We start from the raw sequence: 9,767 nt of genomic DNA, 5'->3' as shown, positions 1-9,767 counted from the left end.
AAAAGTAATTAAAATGCAAGTATTTCTCAATACATTTACCTGATTTACTGTTATGAAATAGTGGAAGTTTGGACCTCAACCATAGGCACACAAATGCAATTCAATAGGCTAATTATAGAAAATAAAACAATAATGAAAATGAAATATCTATTGTAAAAGTTACCATGGGGTTATTGTACCTTGAGCAACATCTGGTTGGAATCTTTCCTTTTGAAATACTGCCTTGTTCTCCATCCACCAAGTATAACATGGTCTGGTGGTGGACCCAAGAGGGCAACGATGTCTCGCAACTGGATAGAAAACACAACATCACCTAGACATTGAGAAGAATCTCTCTATATATTATTATTATTATTATTATTATTATTATTATTATTATTATTAGTAGTAGTAGTAGTAGTAGTAGTAGTAGTAGTAGTAGTAGTAGTAGTAGTAGTAGTAGTAGAATTATAATTCCAGTTAATCGAATACTAATACAAAAGGAGGAACAAAAATACTTTGGTAAAAGAAAATGTACAAAGATGCAAACTAAGGCTGGCTGTTCAGAACAATTATCAGTGATTCTTGAGAAGCGGGACAAAAGACCGTCTTTCAATAATAACTGCTGTTATGTTTAAAATAAAAATATTTAAAATTGTAGATGTTATAAGGGATTAAGAATAGAATGTCTGGATAAAATGGTTCCCCTTAAATTTAATTTTAGCATTATTATGTCAATTATATGAATTATCTTCTCACGACAAAACAGTGTGTCCACAGAGAAGGGTTCAATCATTCATATGCAATAAAACCTATTAAAAATGTATTTTAATGATTAAAAGGAGTTTTTTCCATCAAAAGCAAAACTAAATAATCTCTCATATCAATTAAAACTGCTTTCTGTCAACACCATCAGACAATTCATTAAAATGTAATAAAATCAGGCAAAATAAGGGGCAGCTGCCAATATGAAGGACCTCTTGTCACATCCTACTTCTGCAGAGTACATTAGAGTCAGACAGGCTCTGATAAGTGTTGTAGTTTTAGAATATTTTACATTCCAAATCTTGAAAGTCCTGTGTCACAACCATGATGTGTCAACACCGACTTACAATTTATAAAGAAGTCATTTGAAATGTTTCAATCATTTTATGTTCCTGAAGTAGTTCATAACAGAAAAACCAAATGGCTACTAGATACATTCCACTAGTCTTGTCTTGTCTAGAAACGTTAAATATGTCAACACTGTCAGATGTCAACTCCGTCAAGTTGTACTACTTACTAATGTATAGTTGTTTCGTCCTGTGAACAGTGCAAAGCCACACACCATGATCCCCATCACACAGCCCAACGACCACATGTCTATGGCTTCGGAAAACGGAAGACCTAACATAATTTCTGGAGCCCTGAATGTGGTAGAAAAGCATTGAATGAAATAGGCCTAAGTAATAGGCCTATTGTTGTATATTTATAATGAAATCACATTGTAACACATGATTGCGGAGTAGGCTAAATACCAGTTCCAAAAGGTGTGGATGGGAAACACAAAAATAGAACAGAATAAATCAGTGTTTAGACCTCACCTATAGAAAGGAGTCTGGTGAACCTTGACATGCTTAGCTGTAGATTTGAATATAGCCAAGCCAAAGTCAATCAGCTTGACCACGTATGGTCGCCTCACGCGATCCACCAGCATGATGTTTGCTGTTTTAACATCGGTGTGGATCACACCAATCTTCTTTAGGGCATCAAATGCCGTTGCCAGCTTCAAATCATGATCAAAATAATACAAACATATTTAGGTAACATTTGGTTTAGGAAGGTCTGAAATAAAATGCTATAGGCAATTTAGAAAGTTCTCAAAACAAAAATAAGAGACAACGTCAATGACAAGATAACATAGTTACAAGATCAGATATGCAATTCAGAGGATGGACCCTAGTTTCAAACTGATGCCATACCTGTTGGATGACTGCTTTAATGTCTTGCAGACGCATAGGGGCCTTTCTATCGACAATGAAATCGTTTAGGCTGATGTCCAACACCTCGAAGACCAGATACTTGTTCATGGAGAACCCATAGTAAAACTTGATGATGCTCCGCTGGTCAAGGTTGTTGGCCATTAGTACTTTTAGCATGGATGCCTGAAGATATGTAAAAAAGTCAAAGTCAGAAATTTTTTGTGATTTGGATTTTTTTTTTCAGATCAACACCAGGGAAACTAGTAGCTCAAAACAACATCAACAAAAAAACAGTAATTGGTAGAAGTAGCTTTGGCAATTGTAAAAAAAATAAAAAATTATTAAGCGCCCTACTTCTTCGTTCAAATTCCTGTTGGTTAAGGCAATCTTAATGGCCACAGTCTGGTTTGTTTGGAGGTCCAGACATTTGAGTACTACTCCAAAGCCACCATTTCCTAGAACTTTCAGGAACTTATATTTTTCAGGGAGTTGGTACATGTCTCCGATGCTGGAGTCAGAGGATGATGAGCATGATGAATACACCATTGTGGATATATTTGAAGAAATCTGAAATTGAAATGGAGACAAAAAAAAGAACAAAACAATTTAATTAAAATTCATTCGAGACTAATCTTTTTAATTCGCGTTGTACTGTAGCCCTAAAATCTGGTTTAAGGATATTTATCATTTTATTTTTGTTGTTATTTTGCTTAAATTATTTTATTTTTATTCTTGATTTTCTTTGCATTTAATCAAATTACCACCTTGACCCACAGCACACCTTGGACAAGGTAGGGTTCTCACTGGGCTGTATCTGGGCTCTTGCTAAAAATTTAACGTGCCATGTATCTTGTGTTTTGTGAACTGAATAGGATGAATGGTTCCAGTCGAAAGGGTGGCATACACAATACACATAAAGTATCCTTACATTTAATTCTGGTCTCATGGCTCTTTAGCATGAGGCCAATCCGGCCATGATCTAATTTGAATGAGTTTCAAATCAAATTTTAAATACGAAATTACCAACTAAATTCATCTTTATAAACCATATTTTCCCCTTTTTCTCCTTTGGTTATAGGTTTGAGCTTAACAATCTTCATCCAAAAAAAAAGAATTACTCACTTCTTGTCTGCAGTTTGATACTTTTGTTGACTCAATTTTTTGTTGACTAAATTTTACAAACTGACCACAGTGAGTTCACCAAGGATTGTATCTGTGACATCAGTTCTGGAACATCTCTATGGTGTCATGAACAATTCTAAAGTTTCTTGTTTGAAGAGTGAATTATACAGAATCTCCTCTCAACAACATTCCATAGCTTCAAAATAAAATGCAGCGAAGCATATAAAAAAGGCACAAAGTGGGGTGGAGTGGGGGCTGCAGTGGGTCAGTGCAACTAATATGGTCTTTGCACAGTAGCCCGATGTGAATTCAATGCTTAGTGTTGTATTTAACACGCATATCACGACAACCTGTGTCTCTTTATGTTCTTTTTAATTTAACTTGGTAGGCCTCTGAAGCAACCGCTACCCTGGCACCCGTCATCGTACAATATACAGCATGTGTTTATGTGTTTAACTGTTATTTATGGCAGCATATTGGGAAGAAAAGGTAACATTGTGTAAATATTTTGTTCATACAGGGCGTAAAGGGCTGACAATGGAAATTAGTCTTTGACTTTAATTAATCAATCGTCCCACTTTAAAGATGGTTTTGACTTTAGCTATAGTGCATAACGTCTGTCACCCCCATGAGGAATCCTGAGTAGTTACAACAACACTGTAGGCGCATCTACATGATGTACTGTATAAGCCTTCGGTGACCAACTCTGACTGCTAAAGCCTCATATGAAAATTAATAGTTATAGCAAGCAAAAACGTTTTTACTGTGCAGTGTGGGGATTTGACTATAGTTTAATGACAGAAAAATTGTTATCCTATACCTATACCCTTAAGTGTGTGTTGAATTCATAAGATTCCTGCCAGCAACAACTGGCACTGGTACATTCCCATCTTTATTTCCAAGCGGCACACATTTGTCTTTGGAATACAAATTGACCATTAGCTGTTTAAAGGTGCAGTGTGTAATATCTGAATATTTAGTGGCATCTAGTGTTGAAAATTCTTGAATGCAATGCTCCCTAGGTCAACCCTCCCTTTCGAATAATAACAGAAGCTACAGTGGCCTTTAAGGACAATAATCTAGTTACTAAAGATGGCATCATCCACCACTGCCACAAAGTGTTTCCACAATATCAAGTGTTGAAGAGAAGATGTATATAGATTTTTATTCTATACTACTTCTTCCTTGTCTTCCAATAGGTGCATTTCCCCAGGACACCCACTTTATAAAATACATATGGCCATATGGTTTGTCCATTCTGTGCTACTGTAGAAGTGCAAAATGGCGGCCTCCATGGTGGCAAGCCCTGCTCATATGTAGATAAAAAAGGCTTATTCTAAGGAAATAAATGTTAAAACTAGTTTTATTTTCAAGTGATTATACATAATTTAAAACACACTTATGAATATTATATTCCATTTCTACCAAGTCTGTTCTGAAAAATGCCAATAAGTTCTACACACTGCACCTTCAGTGTTCAAATAGTATCTTGCTTTTCAGATCCAGGGCTAATTATTTGTAGTAGATTTTTTTATTTGACATGGACATGACAATATCGTTGGACGAACCAGATGCATTGTTTTCAGTGTATTAGCATAAATACTAGTTTTCAACACCTTCCCATGCCCATTGTTTTACTCATGATGTAGTTTATTCTGTAATTTGCATACATTTCAACATTTTGATTTTGATCTATGAACTTAATACTTAATTTTCATACTTTATACCCTACAATTATAGGTTTGAGATATCAAGCAATATTGCACAGACATCAAACGATTGTATGTTGTACAATCTGTAACAACACAACAACACAACAACAGCAGAGTACCAGGAGGTATACATCCTTTATTAAGAATAAATATACAAGTATATATAAGTTCATAACCAAATCTAACCAGTCCAGTTTAAAGGTAGACTAAGAATAAAAACAGGTGTCATTTTTGCGGTGCAGTTTCTTTCAGACTGAATCGTGACCGGTGGTGAATTAAGCCATCATTGTGCGACATCACCTGCGAATGTGTTTAAATTAAGTTGGGGTATGTTTTCTGGGAGCGGGAACAGGAGGCGCAGCAGACACCTCTGTAGTAAGGGTAAATGCAAAGTCGGGCTTGAACCACTACCATACAGTTATGATACTGATCACTGCATGATGGATCTGTGAAGGAAAAGAGGAACAAGCTATGAGAAAAAATGTCATTATTTCATCCTCCATCATGTTATACACTCCACGCTGAGAGCCAATAGGAGGCTGGTCACATCATGTCTTGATGGAAGTGTTGGTGCTAATTCACAGAACCCCAAAGTAACTTACTGTGCCCTCAATTCTCATTTCAGAAACCTATTCAACAAAGTCAAACCGAATCAGTATTCAGAAAAAGAAGTCAGAATAAGTTTTTGAAAAATCTATTTAGATTATATTAAACGAAACATACTACATTCATATAAAATATACCACTATATATACTATACATTAGACATTATACAGATTTTGAACAAATAAATCAATTATATGCTAATTATTAAGTGTGTCCACGCTTTGATGAATCACCTATGGTTCTTTTATTGATTGGATTTGAAAACACAATTCATTTTGGCAGGGAGTCTCCTATACATGAGTCCTATAAAAAAAAACGATATTTCCTCACGGCTCCTGCATGGTTAAGACATATGACCCAGATGAACATCCCCATCAAGGTAACATTATCAACAATGACGCCATCGCAGATTAATCTCACCCCACCCAGGTCCACACTGACCAAACCGCACCTATAGTGGCCAGACTGCGTGCAATGGCTCAATCAATCAAACTTCCTTTAATAGCACTTTTCATACACAGCAAAGACAACACAAAGTGCTTCAAAGAATAGATGAAAAAGAAGAATTCCAACCCCTCCCTCCCCAAAATCTACGGATAGAGCAGCAAATTCCTTTCAGAAAAATACGAAACCCTTAATGCAACAGAACTCTGTGAAGACGGACTGAATAAAACAAGATGAAGTTAAAGCATGGATCAATAGAACAATAAAACAGGAACACTGAGACAACACCAGAGGACAAACTCAGAGCGGTTGTATTAAAAGAAAAGTTAAAAGGGTAAAATAAATAATGCCTAGTGTGTACACAAATAAGATTAAATAGCACGAATAAAGAAGACTGAGAGACTAATAAAGAGGTTAAAATAAACAAATAAATACGTTAAAGTGAGTAAAAAAGTAAACATTTAGAAATCAAGTAGTGAATGAATTCACATAAATAGGTAAAATATTGTAAAAGAGGTAAAGGAAGATATAATAAAGGTCCATAAATAAGATTCAATTAAAAGCTAGACTAAAGAGGTGGGTTTTGAGGCTTAAAAATATGAACACTCTCTGCTGCCTTCAGATCCTCTGGCAGGCTGTTCCACAAGCGTGGGCGGTAATAATGAAAGGAGGCCTCACCGTTTCTTTACAGTTAAAAGGCCTCTACTAGATTACCTGTTCAGTAGTACAACATTGCTTGGAGACTTACTTATCTCAGCTACACAAGGTTGCCTGTTGCATTCTTCTCTGCTCTCTGGGGTAAAGCTGGGGTCACAGCTGTCGCTTGGGGCAATGTTGTCGGTTAGACAACGTACCTCACGCACACGGTAGCCCCCGTTGCATGAACGTGAACACTTTATTGATGGGAAAAAAAGCAGAGGTAGAAATGAAGACTATCACATCCAACATATATTTAATTGAACCAAAGGACTGAATTTGGACTTTCTCTAGGAAGATGTTGACATTTAAGGGATCACTTAACACAAGTAACAAAAAAGTACTCTATAGCAGTATGCAAATAGTTTAAAATGTATGCCTCCAGTCCAATTCAATGAAGATTGCAGAAGATTTGATTTATGGTGTTCATAGCAATGTAAATTTCAAAAAGCATATTGTTTTTCCAAAGTCCTGCTTATGTCTGATCAATCACATCACTGAACACAGGTTTCAATTAATCTTGTTTCTGTTGGAGAAGTAGTCCCTGTGAAACAGTGGATCACCATCCATATCCACATGGTATTCTTCTGCAAGTGGAGTCTGCTCTGTTGCATTACATAACACCAGCACAGTAGCTCCTATGATTTCATCATTATCACTTGGCTCACCTGTCAACAGCATGGCCATCATCATGACGAGTGAACCAACTCTTTCCACTGATAAAGGCTGTGTAATAATTATGTTCTATACACAACAGTGCTTGAGTTTGGATTGTTTTGTCAAACTTATACTGTATATCAAGCCCTTTCATGCTCAAAGTTAATGTTACAACACTTTTCAAGAGGAGGAAAGATAGAATGGTGTTTACTGTCATTGTGTTCGAGTGGCGGGAGAGATCTTAGCAAGATCTTATTGCACGGCTAGATCCCACTGCATTATAAAAATATGTATTGATTTTTGCTTTCTTGGTTATCCTTTAACCAGGGGTTAATAGATGCATGGTATAGCAGCAGGTCACTATTGGGAAACTTACCGCGCTCCACTCTGTGACATACCACTGGACACCACATGGCTTAAGTCTGCAGGGCTGAGCTGTGATTGGCTCGGCGATACTGGAACATTTTAACAAGTCGACCACTTCCATGAGACCATTGTTGTTAAAAATGCAAACCACTTTCCGGGTCTGTGTGCCATTCCCACACTCTGCAGAACACTAACAAAATACAGACATAAATACAAACACACTCACACACGCATACACACACAGGTCAAATAAATCATGGAGGATGGACAATGGAAAATATTTTTATAGTGTGTATGAATGCTTGATTTACCTGTCCCCAGGGTCCGGTGTACCACTCCAGGCGGTCTTGGCATGGGCCTGAGTCACAGGTTGTCACCTCTGGTGGGCGTTCCCCATCGCAGCTGTCCAATGGGAGATCAGTCACATGATCTATCAGGCACACTGTCATCCGGGTTTGATTGCCTCGACCACACTCTGCAGAACACTGAGGAATATAGCACACAAACACAAACACACACCCACACAAACACACACACACACACACACACACACACACACACACAAGCACACAAACACACAATTTGAATCAGTGTCACTTCAAGATTTTGACATCCCATTTCCCTTTTAGTCCACCTGTAACATTATCCTTCCTCTCTCACACACACAGAGACACACACACACACACACGCATGCACGCACGCACGCACACACACACACACACACACACACACACACACACACACACACACACACACACACACACACACACACACACACACACACACACACACATTAACCGTTTCTGTGTTACCCGTTGGCTCCAGAGGGAGGTGAACCAGCTCCTTGCGCAGGCCCCCATGTCACAGTTCTGCAGTGAGTCTGGCTTTAGGTTCATGTTACACTCCTCGTCCTCCTCCACATCACCCTGGTTGCTCAGACACACCACCTCCCTGCTGCGCTGGCCCACCCCACATGGCACCGAGCACTGGAGAGGGGTGGAGGAGAACAAAGAGTTAAATGTTTTGTTTTAAAAAAAATTACTCAATAATACTGCTGTACTAAAACATGTAACTTAAGAATTGCAATGACAAATAAGTACATTAACTCAAGCACATTGCTTACATAAGGTTTTGAGGTACTTGTTCTATTTGCTTAGTATTCCCATTTTACGCAATGTTTCTCAAAATGATCTTCACCAACCAGCTACAACATTAAAAGCTGCGTACATTTTAATTCACAAGTATGAATAGTCCTATAAAATAATATATTTTGGTCAATTGCATAATGAAAAGTTTCACTTTTATGAATACTGCTTTTACTTTTTTCTAAAATGTAGAATGAATATTTGTTACTTGTAATTGAGTATTTATAAAGTGTGGTACTAAACCTTATACTGTATAGTTACAGCTCTGAAGTTCTCCCACCTCTGTCAACAGAATATGTTTATTTAAAGTCATACTACAGCTGTTATACTGAGGTTGGTTTGTGTGTGTGTGTGTGTGTGTGTGTGTGTGTGTGTGTGTGTGTGTGTGTGTGTGTGTGTGTGTGTGTGTGTGTGTGTGTGTTTGTTTTTGTGTGTGTGTGTGTGTGTGTGTGTGTTTTTCTGTATGTGTTTGTATATTCTCACCGGGCTCCACTCTGATGGTATCTCCCACTGGCTGCAAATCTTCAACTGACATGTCGACTCGGTCACTGGCACATCAGACGGCCTACCACACAGCTCTGGTGCCACGGTAATTGAGGTTTCCGTCCCATTGTCATAAATGTGTGTGACCTGGCGGCATATGACCTGGCGGTGCTGAGTACCGGGTCCACATCTCCTGCTGCACTCTGACCACTCCCCCACGTCCCAGCTTTCAGCCAATCACAGAAGACGAAGAATGGATTACAGAAACTAAAGGGCAACTCACAGTCCATAACAAACGATGTGATTACACATTTAGACATCATGAGTTTAGCAATGATCTTTCTGAGGCAAAGTTTCTCAAAGCTCTATGCCTTCATTTTCACCACAGTTATTGATAGTGTGTGATAAATTATCATTGGAGTGGCCACTTTAAAGCATGTACCTTCTTCCAAAAGGAGATTATAAAGAGAGAGAGAGAGACACACACAATATGAGCCAATGTGTGCTGCACAAGATCAGATGTTTCCCCTTGTTCTATCATCTGACGGTTAAGTTTTGCAACCCTTTGCTGCTGCAGCTGTGTTCCCAATAGAACA

The sequence above is a fragment of the Ammodytes marinus genome (assembly GCF_949987685.1).
Source record: "Ammodytes marinus genome assembly, chromosome: 6".
In the NCBI taxonomy this organism is placed as follows: Eukaryota; Metazoa; Chordata; class Actinopteri; order Uranoscopiformes; family Ammodytidae; genus Ammodytes; species Ammodytes marinus.
This window is presented reverse-complemented; position numbering follows the sequence as displayed.